This window comes from Hippopotamus amphibius, chromosome 5 (genome assembly GCF_030028045.1).
Source record: "Hippopotamus amphibius kiboko isolate mHipAmp2 chromosome 5, mHipAmp2.hap2, whole genome shotgun sequence".
In the NCBI taxonomy this organism is placed as follows: Eukaryota; Metazoa; Chordata; class Mammalia; order Artiodactyla; family Hippopotamidae; genus Hippopotamus; species Hippopotamus amphibius.
The window spans coordinates 163,852,414-163,873,275 of NC_080190.1; the positions used below are offsets into that span (position 1 = coordinate 163,852,414).

Here is a 20,862-nt window from a genome sequence, read left to right on the forward strand (position 1 = left end):
ACCTATCCTGTGACACCTGCCATGCCAGGGGCTGGGACAGGGGTACAGTGATGAACAAAACACCACTGCCTTTAGAGAGTGCGCACCCTAGGGGGAGATGCAGTCAGTATGCAACCAACTCTGCCACGTGATGATGTTACGTGTTTATTAGAGGTGGAGGGAGAAAGCGGTGTGAGAAGGAGCAGCTTTGTGTGTGACCCTTTTAACCATCTCTCTAAATCGAGGATATCAGAACCTGTTGCAGACAGCTGCTGTGAAGATGCGACGAGTCAACGCATGGGGAACGCGCTGGTGTGCTCTCTGACACCTGGCAAGTGCTGAATACATGTGAAAATCCTCTGGGATGTTAACTATGAATAAGGCAATGTGGAAGCAGAGGGACCGGGCAGGGAGATCTTCCCTCTGGCGGTGAGCTCCTCCCTAGCCCTGTCCCGTGGTTCTCATCCGAGGCTTCCTGCAGCTCCAAACCACTCCACGTCTTGCCCTCCCAAGACCACCAGGGTGACACACGAGGGCAGTTTTCCAATGCATACCACCAGAGGGCTCGGGTCAGAAACAGCCATCTCTTTCTTTTTTATTTCAAAGACAGATATTCCTACCAAGACATTCCATCTGTGCAATCTCACCACCACCCATGCAGAGAAACAGCCAGTCTGGCAGGCCGGCCAACAGTGAGAGGGCCACAGATGCACAGTCTATGTGCTGGGATGGCCTAAGGGCACTGGGTCTTAGGGCGTGGGGTGAAAATAACCTCAGATACTATAACAGTTTGTGGCTTTCCAAAGAGTCATAGTATATAATCTGACAGAGAGCATATCTGTGGTAATAAAATTTCGTGGAGAAAGTTACCAGGAAAAGAATGTCTTTTAAAAAGTTCCTTGGGGTGGGGGTTTGCAGGTAATAATAATAAAAGACTGAAAAACACTGGCATTGGGTATGAAATGGGAAAAATAAAGATTAACAGGATTCATTTTGCTCTGAGTCCTCAACAGTCTCATTCCTGGGTCACGAGTCCTCTGCATCCTGCTGCCCGGTGGGTCTTGGGCATTTGTGTGGATGCTGGTAGGTGAGGTAGGGACCTCCACCAATCAAGCCAGAACCTACCTTTCCTCCGTTTGTGGAGATCCTTGCATTATTTTCATCTCAACACTTAAACTACCCCTAACCATTTATATATGTATCTGTTTCCGCATCTGTTTGCTGTGTTCCCAATGTGAACGCAAGCTCTTTCAGAGTGGGTTCCCTAAGTTCACTGCTATGTTTCCAGAAATTAGAACACTGCTGAGCACAGAGTAGGAACTCAAAAAATATTTGCAGAATGAAGGAGATACAAAGTCATGTGTGCATCAGGTTCTTCTTTACCAGAATGTTTATACTGATGGTAAATTTAGTGCTTATCAATAGGGGACCAGTTAATAAATTATGGAAGTCCTACACAACAGCCATAAGAACGAGAAAGCTTTTTTATATCTAACTTTGGAAATATCTCCAAGATAAATTGTTTTGTGAGAAAAGCAAAGTAACAGTATTCAGGGACTTCCCTGGTGGTCCAGTGGTAAAGAATCCGTCCTGCAATGCAGGGGATGTGGGCTCGATCCCTGGTCGGGGAAACTAAGATCCCACATGCTGTGGGGGCAACTAAACCTGTACGCCACAACTACGGAGCCTGTGTTCCTCAACCAGAGCCCACGTGCCTCAAACTACAGAGTGCAGGCGCCCTGGAGCCCATGTGCCGCAACTAGAGAAGAGAAAACCCACATGCCACAACTAGAGAGAAGCCTGTTCACTGCAATGAAGAGCCCACATGCCTCAACAAAGATCCCACGTGCCGCAACTAAGATCCCACTTGGCCAAAAAACAAAAACAAAAACAAAAAACACCAAAAAACACCAAAAAAACAAAAAACAAACAAACCAGTATTCATGGTGTACAAGGATTTCTATAAAAAGAAGAAAAAAATATGTCTATGCTTAAATTATTTCTGAGAGGATACAGACTGAACTGCTGATATTGGGCCCCTCCAGGGATGGACAAGGGATGGGAGAGAAGCCTTGTACTGTGTTGTACCGTCTGCATTTGGAGGGGGGTGGGTAACATGTACTGTATCATCTATTAAAAAAGAAAAAGTAAAAATTCTAAAACAAAACATGAAGACACAGTGATCACAGATCATTTTTAACTATTAGTCCTAAATCAAGGCTTTCACTAATGCCTCTCATCCTTTGGGAAATGAAGCAGGAAAAAACAAAAAGTACATAAATGTCATTGCCACCTTGGCCTGAAGGCTGTTACAAAATAACAATAAAAGAATCATGAGAGCCTGTGCTTTGTACTGAATGTGGGGGTTGTTGGGAAGGAAAAGTCCCTCAAAAGCCACCTACTGACCACACAGCAAACACGCGGCATCACCTTTCGGCCCCATCATCGTGGTCAGGCACTCGGCAGGGGTGGCGGACTGCAGCTGCAGTGATGGAAAACCCCAAGAACTAAGAATTTCTCTGTGGTTATCCACACACATACTCTGGGGGCTGATAAGAAACCAAGAAGGCAAAATACCGTATATAATAAATTCAGAATCTCCCTAGCGATGATCCTATGAAAAGGCCATAGGAAAAAAAATTTAAGCCTATAAACTCCACCTAGCTTATTTCCCAGGGAAAAGGTAGGTTAATTTACAAAAACTGGCAAAAGAGATTACGTGAATAGTAACTGTCTCTTATTACAAAGATACCGAGAGAAGTCAAAGAGCAAGCAGAGCAATCTCGAGAGGAGGAAACTTTTAGGACATATTTGGGCAAAACTAAATTTCCTTCCTTGGCCACCTCAACTAAGAAGAACACCTACTCTCTCAGATATTTTAAGGTGTTGCTCTGTGACAGAGGTGGGGCACGTGGCTTCTCAGTTGCAGGATTCTGTCATTTTCCTGTTTTTTTGTTTTGTTTTGTTTTAATTCTCTGACTCTTTCAGGAATCCTTTTCACGGCCTGAGCAAACTTTTCATTGCCAACAATGCCATGTGTAACAAAAGCATCCCATGGGCAATGCAGCCAACGGAACACAATACTAGTTGACAGACTTCCCCTATCACATTCATGAGCCTCAGATTTTTAAAAGAAGCCTTTCAAATCTATTATGTAATTACTTCCCATTTATTTTACTGAAGTCCTATTGATTACTCCACTCCCATTTACTCCCAAGCCATTTCCTTTATCAATAAAGTCGAATTAACATAAGTTCTTTATGTGATTCAAGATTATACAAGGTTAGAAGGCATGTTTTAAAACGTATATCTTTTCCATTTTATGAAGCACACCACACATTAAAGAAAGACCATTTCAGGAATGATGTTTAGTTGTGGTAAATACATCTGCTTTCCAAACAAACTGCTGTTTATTTCCTTCTTCACAAAAGGGAAATTTCCCTGGGACCGTCCTGGTGGTCCAGTGGTTAAGACTCTGCACTCCCAGTGCAGGGGACCCGGGTTTGATCCCTGGTCAGGGAACTAGATCCCACGTGCTGCAACTAAAGATTCTGCATGCTTCAACTAAGACCCAACACAGCCAAATAAATAAATAAATATAAAAAAAAACCAGTAAATGCTGGAGGGGGTGTGGAGAAAAAGGAACGCTCTTGCACTGCTGGTGGGAATGTAAATTGATACAGCCACTACGGAGAACAGTATGGAGGTTCCTTGCAAAACTAAAAATAGAACTACCATATGACCCAACAATCCCACTACTGGGCATATACCCAGAGAACACCATAATTCAAAAAGACACATGCACTCCAATGTTCATTGCAGCACTATTTACAATAGCCAGGACATGGAAGCAACCTAAACGTCCATCAACAGATGAATGGATAAAGAAGATGTGGTACATACATACAATGGAATATTACTCAGCTGTAAAAAGCAATGAAACTGGGACATTTGTAGAGACATGGATGGACCTAGAGACTGTCATACAGAGTGAAGTGAGTCAGAAAGAGAAAAATAAATATTGTATATTAACACATATATGTGGACTATAGAAAAATGGTACAAACCAACCGGTTTGCAAGGCAGAAATAGAGATACAGATGTAGAGAACAAACAGATGGACACCAAGTGGGGAAAGCAGGGAGGGCTGAGGGGGAATGAATTGGGAGATTGGGATACCAAACTGTACACTCTAAATATAAGCAGTTAATTGTAAAAAATAAAAAAATAAAAAGTTTAAAAAAAAAAAAAAAAAAAAAAAGACTCTGCGCTCCCAGTGCAGGGGACCCGGGTTTGATCCCTGGTCAAGGAACTAGATCCCACATGCTGCAACTAAGGATTCTGCATGCTGCAACTAAGACCCAAAACAGACAAATAAATAAATAAATATAAAAAAAAAAAAGGAAATTTCCCCTATGAGCATATACATCAAGCCTACCAAGAAATCTGGAATAAATCAGGAGGTGGCTGAGGTCTACCATTCTGTATGGTGATGCAAAAATGACTTGTTTAAGCAAATAAACTGTAATTAATATTGGCTTTGATAAAAATAACCACTGATTCCTTCCAAGTGCTTAAACACTACCAGACATTATACAAACTGCCCTCTGTAATTCCAGCCATTGGAAATGACTTCATAAACAGTTTTCCTGTGTATGTCTTTTCTTTACCCCTATAGAGCTTTGCTATAAAATGAAATGAACTTGTTACCTGTTTAATGATGTATCACCTGTCTTTCTTTTCTGGAAGGTAAGTTGCTTAAGGGGAGGCAGCTCATCTGTTTGGTTCACTAATTGACCAGATTCCAACACAGGAGCCAAGAGGCAGCTGTGGGTCGTTGCGCTGCAGGGCAGTTCCTGGCTGGCCTGTGTGGGCTTGGGGGGCAGTGACTCAGCAGTGCAGTTCGGTACCCCCATAAACCCCCGCCCCCGACACCTAGTGCACGACTGTGTCAATTAACGAGGATGTAATCTGTTCGCTCTGTCATCCTGCATTAGTTCTGACAACCTCTTTCCACTGCCCACTGGTTCCCTCCCTCTCTCTCTCTCTCTCTCCCCTCTACAGACAGAAACATATCCTCTGAAAGCAAGGCTACTGCAAATCTGCTGACTTGCTCAACACATTGGAAAATCTAATTAAAATAATGAGCCAGCTCCCAGCAGCTCTGCAGAGATTCCCTAGTAGAAATTCGGTATTCTGTCTAGTGTGTTAACTCCTTCCTGCCCTACAGAGTTGCTCACCACCTTGAAGCTATTTTACGCTGGTGCCTTGTCATCAGGCTGTTGTCTAGGGTGTGAAGATCTGAGGAAAGAGTTCTTGGCAGGAGCCGAGAGGCACAAGACCACACGTCACTTCTGGCCTGTGACTCTGAGAGAACAATATGACCTTGATGACTTGGCTTCCTGGCCACACATCACTCCTGGCCTGTGACTTTGAGAGAACCATCTGACCTTGCTGACTTGGCTTCCTCATTTAAAAATGGGTGTCCTGGCACCTTCCTCAACTAGTCCACGCCGATGAGGGAGACCAGGGCCTGACACCAAGGAGGCTCCCACTTCAGTGCAGACACACAGGGCTGCTGCTGCGCTGGCTGCTCCTGATAACCCTGCAAGGCTGTTCAAACACCCTGAGCGGAGGCATCAAACCACAGACCAGGTCCGACACCAAAGACAATGAACTGCTTATAGCACCGTCTTCTTATAGATATCAGAGTGCTTTGAAAACTACAATATACCATATACACGAATGAACAATTATTATCAGCTATTACTGACCTATTAGGCTAAACTTTATTTGGTTGCATATGCATTAAGGGAAAACAAAGAAAACTGCTCAGAGGTGGAGGGGTGAGAGTTAACGATGCCACCTCATCGACTGCTCATGGCTTTGTAAGTGTACGCTGCACAGCTGCTGGAGGGCCCCGTGCTCACATGGTCAGGTGGGCGGCATGCACTCAGCGAGGGTGTGCTTGGGCAAGTCGTTCAAGGCCGGTCCGTATGCTGCCCAGGGGCTGGGTGACATACAGATACTGCTTTGCAATGCATACAAAATGCCTGGTACAACTCAGACTCTTAATAACATGTAACTCGGTTTATTTTCTTAGAATTCTTTACACTTGAAAAGCTCAGCAGTAGTGGTGGACAGAACACCATGATAGCATTTCAGATACTGAAATAGGTCTTTTGAGGCTGGGGAGGGGGAGGGGGAGAGGCCCAATGTCCTTCACATCGCAGCACTCTGTCCACTGGTAAGTTTTGTAGTAGTTTCCCTGCCTCGTTCTTCTATAAACTGCAAGATACTGCATCCCATTACACCCTGTTCTAACCTAGGCAGTCTGAAATAGTAAAATGACAGGCGGTACTGTGTTTAGCATATGTTATCTAAAATTATGGCTTGAAACAAATCTGTAAGATGGGTCTTAGTCTCATCCAATTAATGAGGAAACAGGCTCAGAGAGGTTAAGCAACTTGCTCAAGGTCAAACAGTAAGTAAAGCAGATGGTCAGGTTATTAATTAAGGTTTTTACTAACTCCAAAGGCCATTCTCATGTGCTGTATCACGCTGTTAGACTGATGTTTTAAAGTGACTGTCAGATCACATCACTTCCCTTCTTACAACACATCAACTGCTTCCCATTGAAATAGATTCAAATCCAACCTCCCAGTGTAGGTGTGGCCCCAAAACAACGTGTCTCAAGCCCCTCTACCCATTCCCACCACCCTTCAACCATGCCAGGCCTCCTCTGCTTCCTGACCCATCAAGTTCTCTCCTCCTGGCTCACGCGGTGTCATCCGTCTGGACTACTCTTCCTCTGGCTGCTGGCAAAGCGCCGTCCAGTCTCATGCCACTTCCTCAGTGAGGTCTTGACTTTTCTAGTTCTGGATTGATCGATTCTCCCTAATCTCCCATTACTCTCGACCAGGCAGAACAGACGCGTTTTCAAGAGAGTCTGCATTTTAGAGACACTTGTTTCTTCGATGTCTGGAGCAAAGCTTCTTGAGGGCAGGGGCTATGACTGTTTTGTCCACCACTGTGTTACATCAACCCCCTAGCCCAGTGTAGACATGCTATACACTAAATAAAATGCTTATTGAGTAAATGGATGGAGAAATGAGTTCCCCTCCAAAGCAGGCAAGCTGTTCTGAGACTCAGAAGTGTTATAGCATCTGAACCAGTTCTGGTCTTCCTGGTGTCTCAGCATCAGAACAGAAGGGGATCAGGGGAGGTGAGGGGGGTGTTCTTAGGAGAGGGATGGGGCACGGCTGGGGTGACAGACCAAGGGTGCCCTCTGAGCAGCTGCGAGGCTGACAGCTGGGAGAGAAAGGGTGTTCTGGATGTGCGCTGCCTCCAGCTGGCTGTGTGAGTTCAAGTCCGTCACTTCTCACTTCTGCCACAGACAAAATAAGAGACCCGTGAGGTCTCTAAAGTAGCTTCCAGTGACAATCCTCCTGGAGTTTAAAATGAGCTACTGAGATACAACAGTAGAAAAAAAAAATCCAGACCAAGTGGGTGTAACAGCTACGGCAGAAGCTCCAACTGCTGAAGGAGCTGAAGGACAGCCCTGGTCCTCCCCAACCAAGTAACAGAAACAATAACAAACAATTCTGCAGTAATGCTGAAGCGCTAGAAGGGTCAATTCATAATTCCTACCAAAAAGCTAAACTGTTTTGCACACACCACAGTGTCCACTATAAAACTTCCAGCGCAATACAGCCTCTTCAAAATGTCTCAAGAAAATGAGCTTTGGAATCTGCCCCGAGCAGGGACTGATAGGTCTACCAGGGTGCCTTGGGCTACTGGCAATCTCTCCGCATTTCCCGACTGACGGAAACAATAGGGAAGGAAGGGAAATGAAAATGAAACATTGAAATGAAAATATTACAAACTGAATTGATGCTCATCACAGCACACCATCACAGCACACGCAGAGATTTCAAAGATGCTCTCAGCTGTTATTCTAAGCAGTGAAAAAGTGGAAACAATGGAAATGTTCAAAATAGGAGAGCAGGGACACAAATTATGGTGCGGATGGTGAGCATTCTATACAGGTGTTAGAATGACGTCACGGGCAGCGCCTCTGGGTTCTGCAGGCCCCTCTTCGGGGGGGCTGCTGCTGGTGATGGGGGAGAGGCTCTAGGCTCCTGACCCCGCTCTAGCCCGGGGAGCTCGGCTCTAGGGGGCTGTATGCATCCAATGAAACAGAGGTTCTTAGGCTACAATATTTTATGAAACGGGAAAACATTTTCAAAGTATATAAATAAATAAATAATTGAGTTATAAAACAGCACTACAGTATGAATCCAATATTGTTTAAATATTGTATGACAAAAATTACACACAGGAAAACAAGATGTATATAGAAACAGAAAAAAAAGTTAGAAGAAAGATAGATAGATCCCAATCCCTTAATGACAGATTGTAAGGGGACGGGTGATTTTTATTTTAGTCTTTTTTCCCTGTATTTTCTAAGTTTTCAACAATGAAGTGGTATTATTTTTACATTCAGAAAGTTATCAAAAAAAGAAACATGACAGAAACACAAGAGGGCGATATAATCAGCAGGTGCTTATTTCTCATTCAACTTATTTACTACTATAAGATACAAAGCAGATGGTGTGTGTAAAAGTAAAAATAATTAATTAGGTAGTGAATTTGGGTGAAAAACTTACAGCTTCTCTATGACGCTAGGGAACTTGAGATCTCTGCCCAGAATGACACTCCTGATTAGTGGTTCTCAATGTGTGGTCCTGGGACCAACAGTGTCAGACCAGGTGGAAACTTCTCAGAAACGATGTCTCAAATCTTATTAATCAGACTCTAAGGGTGGGATCCAACAACCTCTGTGTAAACAAGCTTTCTAGGGAAGATGGATGCGAGGTCAAGTTTGGGCTCCACAGCCTTAGCTGTTCAGAGTAGAAGAAAAAGAAAGACCTACAGTCAGAGAGTGGAAATCACTTGCCTGAGGTCTAAGGCATAATTCCTATGAAGAAGGAACAGAGGGGAGTGACTTCTCTGGGAGATCCGGGAAAAACCTAAGAAATAGGGGGAACCAAGTTTCCACTTTATGCTAAAGGCATCGGGAACTGGCAAGACTGAATTTAAGTGGAAAGTATAGTTTTACTGGTAGTTTTACAGAGAAAATTGGGTACTGTAGGAGTGTCAGGGAATATGAGAATTCCTTAACATAGACTAATGCAATTATATTTTGTCTAACTCAAGTAAATGATTGGTTAGATTTAACATCATCTACATCAAGAGTGAAAATGAAAGCACGATTTTCCTTTGCCTTTGCTTTATGCAAAGCACCTGATTTCATCTGAGGATAATTGGGGGGGGGTAGCTAAGTTTTATAAAACCAAGATAAATGAAAAAGGAAAATGCCTATATAGCTATGCCTTGGTTTAAAAGAGTCAGCCCGACCCTAAGGGTTTCTCTATTGTGCTTGAAATGATTAATCAGTTAGTTCATGATGAACTTTCAGACCTTTAATTTCATTTCCATGCGTGTCATCTATAATCTGCTATGTTTAAGCTAGAACAAAACCATAATGAAAGTGACATCAAATCGCATTTTCCTGGCCTTTGCTGAACATCTTTATCACACATGATGGCACGTTTCACAACAACAAACTTTACTTAGGAAGAACCTTCTTATCACAATTTAAAAATTTAATAAAACAAACACATACAAGCACACAGGGCTCACCACGTACTGGGAGGACATCATAACGCCTCACACTAGACGTTTACTGTCTTCATGTAACTGATAAGAAAATAGGCGCCTGCTGCTCCCTTTGCCTGCACTGCCCTACTCTGTCTGCTTGGTCCATCTCTCACATGTTTTAAGACTCACTTCACTTGATCCTTGTGGATTACTGAGAATTCAAAGAATTTATCTAACTGGTGGCTGCGATGTTTGCTATCAGCTGATGTACTTCAAGGCCACCCTTGCAGAAAAGAATCTTCTTATATATTATGCCTGTGATGCCAAGTGCTGATAGGAAATCAAAGAAAAGTTTTCTCTGTTTGCGGGAAACAGAAAAGCAGGATGTTCTAAAAATCTGGTCCTATACCCATGTGCATCTTTCCCTATAGAACGAAGTAGCGCCTTAGTGTAAACTATTAAAACACTCTGTATAAGCAATCTGTTCAACAGAAAGTGACAGTCAAACTTAGCACAGAGCCTGGAACAGAGTGGACACAGTAAATGCTAGCTGTGTCAAGGCCACAAGTTTAGAAAGTCTTTTATTTTCTTTTTAATAATACTGAAGTTATCAATTTCACTCTCTAAATATCAGGTGTATCAACCAATGCTTGACGTTGTGTAATGTTTCTATTTAAAGAGTCTCTGCAAGCCCAAGAGAGTAGTTTCACAAAACATCTAAAAATTATTTGTGGCTCAGGTCAAGGGTCCCTCTTCTGGGAAGCCTTTCTCAGTATCCTTGCTTTCTTGATGAATAAATGAGGGACTGCGTGAATAAATGACTCTGCCTCTGGTGACCTAGCTTGGGAAATAGTGGAGCAGAGACCTGAACTCAGTTGCAACTGACTTCGAAGTCATGCTATGTCCACCAGCTCTCTGAACTTTCAATTTTTTTTTAAACACAGCTGGGCAATAAGTCAATAAAAGGGCCATTCACTTTTAGTGGAAGATATAGTAAGCTATAGTTCCAGGCGGAATCAGTAGGCTGTTTCCTCAGGTTTAAACCTGAAAGTATCACAGGCAAGGGCATCATCTAAAATAAAGAGGCAAAGTATAAATAAAGAAGCTTAATATACTCGGAAATCAGATACTGAAATAGAAGTAAGAAATAAATTCTAGAAGAGTAGATGTGAAATGGAAAAGAAAATTAAAACAAACAAACACAGCAGATAAAATGCATCCCCAGATCCAGCAAGACATCTAAACGAGCATTTCTCAGAGTGGGTTTGTGGGAAGTTAGTGTTTCTAATACAACAAGAAAGCCAGTGGTTAAGTGAGTTAAGAAAGCATTGAATTCGACAGGTCTCTTTCATTCTAGGGTGTCTCTCACCTTCGATATACAAATGTGCACTGTAAATCCCCAAGAATATTATTTAGTGCTTCTCGATCCAGAACTCTTGTCAAAGAACAAGGCATGGGATTTGTATCTTAAGGAGAACTTAGGGAAAGGTGTCTCCCACTTTGATACGCCTGCTCCCAGGCAAGAGGGAGTGGAGGCACTGGGTGTACATAGCTCAAAGCATCCACCTGGCAGGTACACGTGGAGCCTGAAACCCAACCACGCTCCCCTCAACTCATCCGTGTTCCCTGGCTGACATCAATCAGCCTAGGAGAGGCTGGCTGGGCTGTACTACCTCTGCCCATGAGTCCGGGCTGGAGGGGGCAGCCTTGTCTGAGGGCTACAGAAAGTGGAGGTGAGGAGAGACCAGAGGCAACGTTCTGCAGAGGAATCCAAACCAGCTGAAGACATGACATGTAATGTGTAGCAGGGAGGTGGAAAGGCAGAACCCAGAAGAGGCCACGTCTGGGGTGGCAATGGGATCTCAAGGAACAGTAGAAAGGGGCAAAGGAAAAAGAGTGAGGCTGAGTCTGGCAGACTTCTCTGAGCCAAGGAAAACACCTGCATTTGCTTCTCACAAAGCACCTCCCAATCTGGGCCTGGAGAAGGAGCTCCGGGGGCTTCTGGGACCAAGATCACGCAGGCAGAGGGCTGTTGATTATCTCAAAACAGTTTTTGCCTTACTCTTGCAACATCCATGCCACTGTTTTGCTTGCTGTTCTTTAAATCGATACTTTTTACCTAAGTAAGTTAAATGTAAACTTCAGGTTATGTCTATAAAAGGACATCCACATCCTTTGAGAGGCAGGCAGTCCAGGGCACTGCTTGCAAGCATGGACTGTGGAGTAGACTGCCTGGGTTTGCATGCTGGCTCCAATATCCACCAAACGCTCTGTGACTGGATTTTCTCAGCTGTTAAACAGGGATAATTATGGCTGTTACCTGGTAGGGTTGATGTGAGGAGTGAAGAAGGCTACAAAGAGGTGAGGCAGAAACAGTACTGCTCATCAAATACTCCATTTGTTCCCTTCTACCTCCTGGTCCCCTGCAAGTGGGGCCAGGAACACAGTTTAAACCAAAGAACTAATCCATCAGGGAAAGCTGAGACAGGTCTTCATATGATTCTCCAGTGTCTCTCGTCCTCTGCACGGCAAACCTTGTTGAGAGAAGCCTCCCTCTGCCTCAGTCTCTGAATTACTGTTACTGTAGAGCAGCCCCCCTCAGCAGACACGGGACATGAGGAGGAAATAAACCTCTACTACGTTAAGCATGGAGATGTGGAATTAACTTATTACTGCAGCACATCCTCGGCTATCCTAGCTAATACAACATACAAAGTGATTAAAACAGTGCCTGGCATGTAGTGGGCATACCATAAACACTTGTTATCGTTACTAGTTGTATAGACAAACGTTAACTATAAAAATAATGAAAACTTTACCTGCCTGAAGGCTGTGAGGATAAGATCAGATCCATCTGTGTTTACAAGAGATGCTGATAAGGAAACTTTAGGGACATCCTAAAGCAGCCGGCACCAACCAGAGACTCCCTCCTCCAGCAAGTGCTAATCTCCTTCTCCCCTCCTTCCTCTTTCTTCTTTTCCTCCTTTTTCTTCCCTCTTCTCTCATAGATCCACAGCTCTAAAAATGTCAGTCTTTTGAGCATCAAAATGCTGTTCTGTGAGTCTGTTTCAAGTGGTGTCAACACTTGACAGTCACATAACCACAGGCACACACATTTTAAATGAGAGGTGTTATTCACTGCAACTAAAATTCACAAGATGAAAATCAATCCTATTTCAAATGCATTATATGAACTTCCTATTTAAAACACTTTTGGGCTTCCTAGGTGGCGCAGTGGTTAAGAATCCGCCTGCCAATGCAGAGGTCACGGGTTTGATCCCAGCTCCAGGAAGATCCCACATGCCGCGGAGCAACTAAGCCCGTGTGCCACAAAAAAATAAAAATAAATAAATAAAAGCACTTTAAAAAAAAAAAAACACTTTAATTAAAACACTTTTAATGTAAATCCTTAAAAGAAAAAAAAAAAAAGGAGGGAAAACAAAACATATTAAAATTAGGCCTGGGAATACCAGGATTTCTGTATATTGAATGTATTTAAGACAAGGTACATCTGTATTGATGAATCCTGTACAGGGAATTATGGTTTAGTTACGTGGTGAAATACTAGGTTGCCTGTTAAAGTGATACTCCAATTTTACTGTACAGTCATGGACAGCTAACAAGCTTTAAAAACAAGTCCATAAAATATATGTATAACAACACAAAATTGTTTAAAAAAACAAAACGGATATGGTAGCAAAACCTGACCTGATCTGAATTCACCTGGTGGTTAACTTGAATTGAGGTGGGACTCCTCACTTACCCCACTTCATGTAACTATTCACCTGAGAAGTCACTAGGGGGCGCTACATAATATATGTCATATGCATGCTGTCACCCTTCTGGAATCTATAAAATTCTGAATTTTGAAAAACATCTAACCCCAAGGATTCTGGTTAAGAAACTGTGGAGTTGGATGTTATGCACACACGCACGTGCGCGCGCACACACACACACCCACCCCTCCCATGCACTGTATAAATTATCAGTATCTGTGTATAAATCTATGAAACTGTTTCAAAGAACAAACTATAATATTAGTATTCACAGAAGTTAGGATTATGTAATGATCGTTACTTTCTTATTTAAAATTCCCTGTATTTCTGAAATTTTCATAGTAAACACATTCAACTTTTATAACAGAAGGGAAAAGAAACCCTCCTTCTTCTTACCCACCATCCCACTCATATGGACAGATCTCATTTCATGAAAGATCCTACAATACTAATTGGCAGTGAAGCACGTCAGGACATGAAGGAATGGCTGGCAGATCAAAAGATTAAACCTTCCCAATCATGGATTACCATTCTGCAAAATGATGAGGTTTTAAAAATGTATCCTATAGTCCAGAGCACCCAGGGGCTACCAATTTACTATTGAGGAGACCCAGGCTTTCAGCACTTTTCCATGTTTCAAAGAAGAACTTGAGAAATAATCTGTTTGCTACAAACCTAGATCCAATCTACACATTTCCAACTATTCTCATTTGAAGGGGAAGAAGAAAAATTAAAAATTTAAAAAAATTCTTAACTCAAACCACAATACCCTGCAGTCAGAGATTGCAAACAGGAAATGCTATGCAGCTGGAGAAATCTTTTGCTTTGCTTCAACAGCTCTGAAGCAATTAACTGCCCTCCTGTTAAAGGAGGTTCAGGCTCTTATGCAAGCTTCAGAATTGTCCAAAGGCTCAGGGAAGAGAAGGAAGCAGAGGCACAGAGAGTCCTGGCTGCATTGGAATCCTCCTGGGCACCTCCTACTATTTCAAAAGAGCTTTTACATATATTTCTAAAACTACTGCTACATTTGGGCTCTTGGGGTATGGTTTAAATGGTTCCCCTCTGCCCACTGAGAATCTACTTCAATCTACCAATTACTCCTTTCCTGTCCCATTTTTGTGGTTTGGTAATTAAATGGATGCAAAATGCTCTGCTGACTCCTTAACTTCTTCGTCAGGATCACAGGATGATGGCCTGATGCTGGGTGGAGAGCACTGTTCAGCAAGTAATGACCTGATTGCTTTCCTTATACATAGTTAACAAAAAAAGAAAAAAAAAAAAAGCCTGAACATAATTTTGGTACTGTATATTTGATCAAATGAAAAATAAAAATACCCAGAAACAGCTAAAATTCAGAATCATCCTGTTCTTCTTCTTTTTTCTTCTAAGGAAGCCTTGATCATTAATACATTAACTAAAGGGCATCTGAAGTAGAAGGAACTGAATGTATAAAGGCATGGAAGCAAGAAACAGCCAGTGCTCCAGCAACAACAGATCATTTGTTGTGTCTGGAGCTGGCTTTGATTAGGAAGGCATCTTTGAACTAGAGGAAGGATGAGTCCAGAGAGACTGGTAAATCAACTAAAGAAGTATTTCTCACAATTTTTAAAAAATGCTACTATCTACTAAGCAGATTATGAACCAAACCTACAAAAGATAATTCATAGAAAAGCCCACACACTTAAAATCTCACCACAAACATTTTAAAAACATCAACAAAATAGATCATGTCTACATTTCTCTGGCCTCTCACCACTAAGAGGCAGCATTCCCCAGACATATTCAAACATGATGAACGGACTCACTTCTGGGAGGAAATAGCTAACCACTTCTGAGAATAGTGACCACACAGAGGTGTTTAACTAGAGGGAAAAATTCAAAAGACAGAGAAAGACTGGTTTAGAAAACCTGTAACAGTTAAAAGGAAGTAGGAAGTGGTCTAAAGGAAGAGTAGAGAGGTGAGAGTTTGGTTTTTGGTCTGTGCATTTGTTTTATTCTGAAATTGTTATACAACAATAGCTATATTACTAAAGACTTTTCCCAACAGTAGCTATATTATTAAAGACTTCCCCAACAATAGCTATATTATTAAAGGCTTTTTCCAACTTTCTCTCCCTGACTAGAATCTGATAATTTACATTTTTATTAACCTTATTATTTTGAAAAAAAAACTAGACTCACAAAAAGTTGCAAAAATAGTACAAAGAGGTTCCTAGCACCCATCAACCCGCTTCTCCCAATAGTAATATGTCACGTGTACTATAAACCACATTATCAAAACCCAGAAACTAACGCTGGCACAAGATGATCAACCAGGCTACAGATCTTACCTGAATTTCACCAGTTTTTGCATGCACTTATTTTTTGGTACATCTCTGCGTATATTTCTAGGACATTTTACCACATGTATAGATACATGTATAGGTACAACTACACCACAGTCAAGACAGAGAACTGTTCTGTCAACACAGAGGAACTCCCTTGGGTTCCTCCTTTATAGTCACACCCTTGCCCCCACCTCCAACCCCTGTTCTCTCTAATTTTGGATGACTTAGACTTAAGTCAGAAAAATACCTAAAAGGAAAGGTTATCTTGTTAAAAGTCACTGTTTAATGGAACTTTTTGTTTTCACTTTAAGACGTCAAAAGCCAACAGTGGGGCTTCCCTGGTGGCACAGTGGTTAAGAATCCGCCTGCCAAGGCAGGGGACATGGGGTAGAGCCCTGCTCCGGGAAGATCCCACATGCTGCGGAGCAACCAAGCCCGTGCACCACAACTACTGAGCCTGCGCTCTGCGCCTGTGAGTCACAACTACTGAGTCCATGCTCTGCAACCACAGAAAGCCTGTACACAGCAACGAAGACCCAATGCAACCAATAAAATAAATAAATTTATTTAAAAAAAAAGCTGACAGTGGTAGAAAGAATACAAAAGTAAGAGACAAAAGACCTTCCTGTAGGTACTAAAGTAGTTCCCACTGGACAGGCAAGTCCCTGATCCTATTCCTGCCCCAACATCTGGATTCCCAGCACGCAGATGTGAACAGGGAAGGGATGAGGGCTGAACTGCCAGGGATGAGGAATCCATCAGAGGGGGGCTCTTTGGAGGGTCACAGTCTCTCAAACTTCTCATGAATAACTCGGTCCCGACCGGGAAAACTGCATAAGCTGTAACGTCAACACTAAGCGAAATTCACAGAAACACAAAGTTGCTTAGGACATGGGATTTCAGCTATCTGAGGGGAAAAGTGCAGAAAAAGAGGCCCAGAAAGACAAACACGAAACATCACTGAAGGCTATCTCAGGGTAAGGAGGATGTAAAAGAGAACCTGCAATTTTCTCTTTGAATTCTAAAATTTCCCAACTAGACAGGTGTTTCTTTTTATAATCAGAAAAAAAATACATAAATAAAGCCCCTGCAGTGGCCATGAATGCCACAGTTGTATTAATATTAATGTAGTTAATGTTAGATGGTAACCATGTTAGATGGTAACAATCCACTGTGTGAGATCAAGGACTTTGCAGTTTACAAGGTTTCTGAGGTATCAAGGTCGTAGGATCTGATTCTTACACAAGCAATAGGGTAGGAAGGGAGGTACTTTCCCCCATTCTCCCAGTGAGGAAATTCATGCTTATAAGTTCTAGTGAACCCACTCAGCAGGGCTGGACTCATAACAAAGCCTTTGATTTCTGATGTCAGTGGTTCTCAAGGTCCCCAAGGTCGAAAGCATTTTCATAATAACACTAAGAAGTTTTATCTGACTTTTTCACTGTCACTTGCACTGAAAAATAATGGAGGTGAAACTGCTGGTGCCTCCGTGTGATGTGAGGCGTTGCCACAAACTGTAGTCACTCTATCCCTCATGGTCATGCTCTTACAGTAAAAAAATAAAATAAAAGGCTATTTTCATTTAAGAAAGTCCACCATGAAACAGTAGAAACGACTGATTTTATTGCATACCAACTCTTGAGTATATCTTTTTAATACTCTGTTTGATGAAATAGGATGCGTAGAGGAAGTAAAGAACTCCCAAGGCATGCAAAAATACGATGGTTATCTTGAGAAAACACATGCATGCAGTTTTTCAAGCTGGAAGCTGAACTAGCTGGTTTTGTTAGTTTTCTAGTGGAACACAACTTTTTTCCTTGAAAGAGTGACCGACAAACTGTAGTATCGAGGCTTGGGTATTTGGCAAACATTTTCTTGAAAATGAATTACTCGTCACTACGAGGTAAACAAGTGACAGCACTTGCTGCTAATGATTGGAGCTTTCAGAGAAAAGTTAAAATTTTGGAAAACATCTGTCACCATGAGCTTGACAGTTTCCAAATCCTTAAAGTTAATTTACATGGTTTCAGATTCTTACTGCCACTAACTTTTAAGGAATCACCATCATGTTTTGACATAGTATCAAAGAAAAATATTGATAATTACCTGAAAAGGCTCTTAAAGTACTTTTCTATCTTTCCAATATATAGACCTGCATGAGACTGTGATTTTTTTTGTCTACTTCAACTAAAACAACATATTGCAACAAAATGAATACATTAAAAAATTCCTCAGTTTTAAGTTCTAAGATAGTAAACATGGATTGAAATAGTCTACATAAACACAAATTCGTTGGGGTCCTCAATCATCTTTAGGATTGGGGTCCTGTGCTCACTTTGGCAGCACATATACTAAAACTGGAATGATACAGAGATTAGCAGGGTCCCTGTGCAAGGATGACATGCAAATTCGTGAAGCGTTCCATATTAAAAAAAAAGATTTGGGTCCTAACACCGAGAAGTTTGAGGACTAGTGGCTAAGACTCTTCCAATATAATATATGTAATTCACTAATGTGGGAAACCAATGGGAAAAAGCAGAGGAGAAAGTACTTTGCAAGTTAATGAGAAACAGGAGTGGGATGATCACTGGTACAGGTTCCAGTCATCCTGTCAGAAGGGCTGTGAGCACCCACAGTCTAGAAAGGCAATGTCACGACTTTGTGATTCGTGGGGGCAGCACCGCTGAATCCACGTGAGTGTGATCAGTCAGGAACCTGAGCTCAAGCCCTAGTTCCACTGCTTCCCAGGCATGTTATTTTTTGAAGACTTGATGCACGTGTTTGTAAAATGGGATATGACGACCCACACCTGCCACTACACTGGGGCTGCCATGACGACCAGGTGAGAAGATGTAAGTCATAACAAAAACTTGTGTTGTTAAGCAAATTCCATAGGTCAGGTACTGTGCTTGGCAATTTACTTCCAGGATCTCGGTCAAGTCCCATCACTACCAAAAACCAGATACTGTAACTTCTTTTTACAGATAAAGAAATCACTTAGCAGTAGAGATGTGAAGTGGTTTGCTTTAGGCTAGAAAGCTGGGAGCTCGGAGTCCAAGCCTGATTGCAACCAAAATCTATACTCCTCCAACCACACTGCACGGCCTCTCCCATCCTACATTGTAAGGTAAAAGACCTTTTTATAAAAACCATTTTCTAGTATGTGGAGGGCACGGGCAGTAAGAAAAGCAAGTTACTTTAAACCTGTCTGCGGTCCTCAGACATCCTCAGACGTCTGTTAGTTAGAGGTTAGAAGCTGTTAGTTAGAGGTTAGAATACTGTTAGTTAGAAGCTGTTAGTAAGAGGTTAGAATACTGAGTGCTTAAAAAGTAACACAGCTAATGAAAGTTTTCCCTACTTAGAGTGAGTCTAAAGCAGGACACTAGACCTGACCCCAAAACCGACCCTTTCCTTTCCTCCATAAAAATAAATAACATTTTAATATAAACTATTAAAATACCCTTTGTAAGCAATATCTTAATTAGAAAATGACATTTTTCAGGATTGACCGTAGACCTCAACACAACAGACATTTGGGCATTTGCTGGTTGAACTGAGGATACAATTTCGGAAGTCTAAAAAAGACCAAAGTACCTTCTTTTATCTTACTTTCTAAATTTCAACTGTATCCATTATTACTCAGTGTTTCCAGCCTTCACTAGCCTAAGAGAATAGGATTTTCAGGAATCTCCTGAGAGAAAAACAGAGTCGGGGAGGCGTGCTCCCCCAAACTCATCTGGGGCCCGGAAGGTGCTGCAACCCACCCCGAAACCCCTCCCTCACTGAGGGGCTTGGCTTCCTCTGCATCCTCTGCTCCAGGGCGGGGCCCCTTCAACCTTCCTGGTTTGCTCTTCCCTTTCCGGGCAAAACCAAAAAAGGGAAGCAGCAGGCTGTTCACTGTTGTTGGGTTGTACAAACTCCCGGGACTGACTTTATCCGAGCAGAATAGTGTTCCCTTCGTAACCAGCTACAGTACACGCTGAGTCTTCTCTCTGCTCCCTCACTGGAAATGCCACCACCTTCTCTTTTTTTGGCCACGCCACGCCACTCGCGGGATCTCAGTTCCCCAGCCAGGGAATGAACCCAGATCACAGCAGTGAAAGCCCGGAATCCTAACCACTAGGCCACCAGGGGAATCCCTGCCACCACCTTCTTCTAAGGGAAGATGACTTTGTTTTGTTTTAAATTAATTGAATGAAATCTTCCAGCAATTTCTTCTCTTTCTTTGACTTTTGGAAGGAGGAGGCCGACAGCTCGGGATCTGTTTAGGGAAAGACGACCACCAAAGCATGAGGCGCCAGGCAGTGCGGAGCAGGCTGGAAAGCAGAGTTCATGTCTCCTCACTAACAGCACGCCTGAACAAGTCGCAGACAGAATCTCAACGTGCTTCCGTTTCCTCGTGCCGATTAAAGGCATGACCAGTGCTGGGCTGTTGTGAATTGTTAACTGAGAAATCCACACAAAGCCCGCTGCCCAGGTTCCTCAAAGCGTTCAGTAACTACTGGTTGTTTCTGTACAGAGCTAAGCAAATGCAGACAACGACTGATGCTCGAATGGCCACTGACTTGTACGGACGGCATTAAATCCACACACGTATCCCTGCGCTGAAGGGAACCTACAGGGTAGGGAAGTGTGGAGATGGACTGGCCCAGGAAAAGTGAAAGTGATGGCTACTGACTTATGCCACATACATTTGGTCTCCTGGAAACTGAAAGTTAGCAAGATATTCCTGCGAACATGCCCATCTCAGGGAAAACAGAACTTCCTCCCTAACCAGTTATTACCGAAGGGAACTGTCAGTCTTCTTTCACTTCTTTTCCTTCCTTTAAGCAACGCCATCCGCAAAAAGGCAGGCAGTACCCAGAGGAAGGAGAAATGGGAAGGCCTCACCTGAATCAAAAGAGATTCAAATGATCTGAGATTTACAGAAATATCATGGGTTTGTCAAACAAACCCCAAAGTGTAGGAACATATAGGCCCTAAGTTAAATACCATCCTTTCTCTGAGTTTCTGAAAAGAAGTCATATTTCTATTTTCAACCTTTAATTTCTTTAAGATTAGCTGTCACTGTGTAAGACTAATTCAGTGGCATAAACTATCAATTTGAATTAAATTGT

At 42.5% G+C, this 20,862-nt stretch overlaps 1 protein-coding gene and 1 non-coding gene across 8 annotated transcripts in view; one reads left to right on the plus strand and one right to left on the minus strand.

The window, feature by feature from the left end:
- ASAP1 (ArfGAP with SH3 domain, ankyrin repeat and PH domain 1) overlaps positions 1 to 20,862 on the minus strand; it is a 346,314-nt gene that overhangs the window by 98,946 nt on the left and 226,506 nt on the right. The gene's annotated exons all lie outside the window — the stretch shown is intronic.
- Positions 18,073 to 18,176, plus strand: LOC130854672 (U6 spliceosomal RNA). The gene has a single exon (XR_009054121.1). It is a non-coding gene; the product is annotated as a U6 spliceosomal RNA (small nuclear RNA).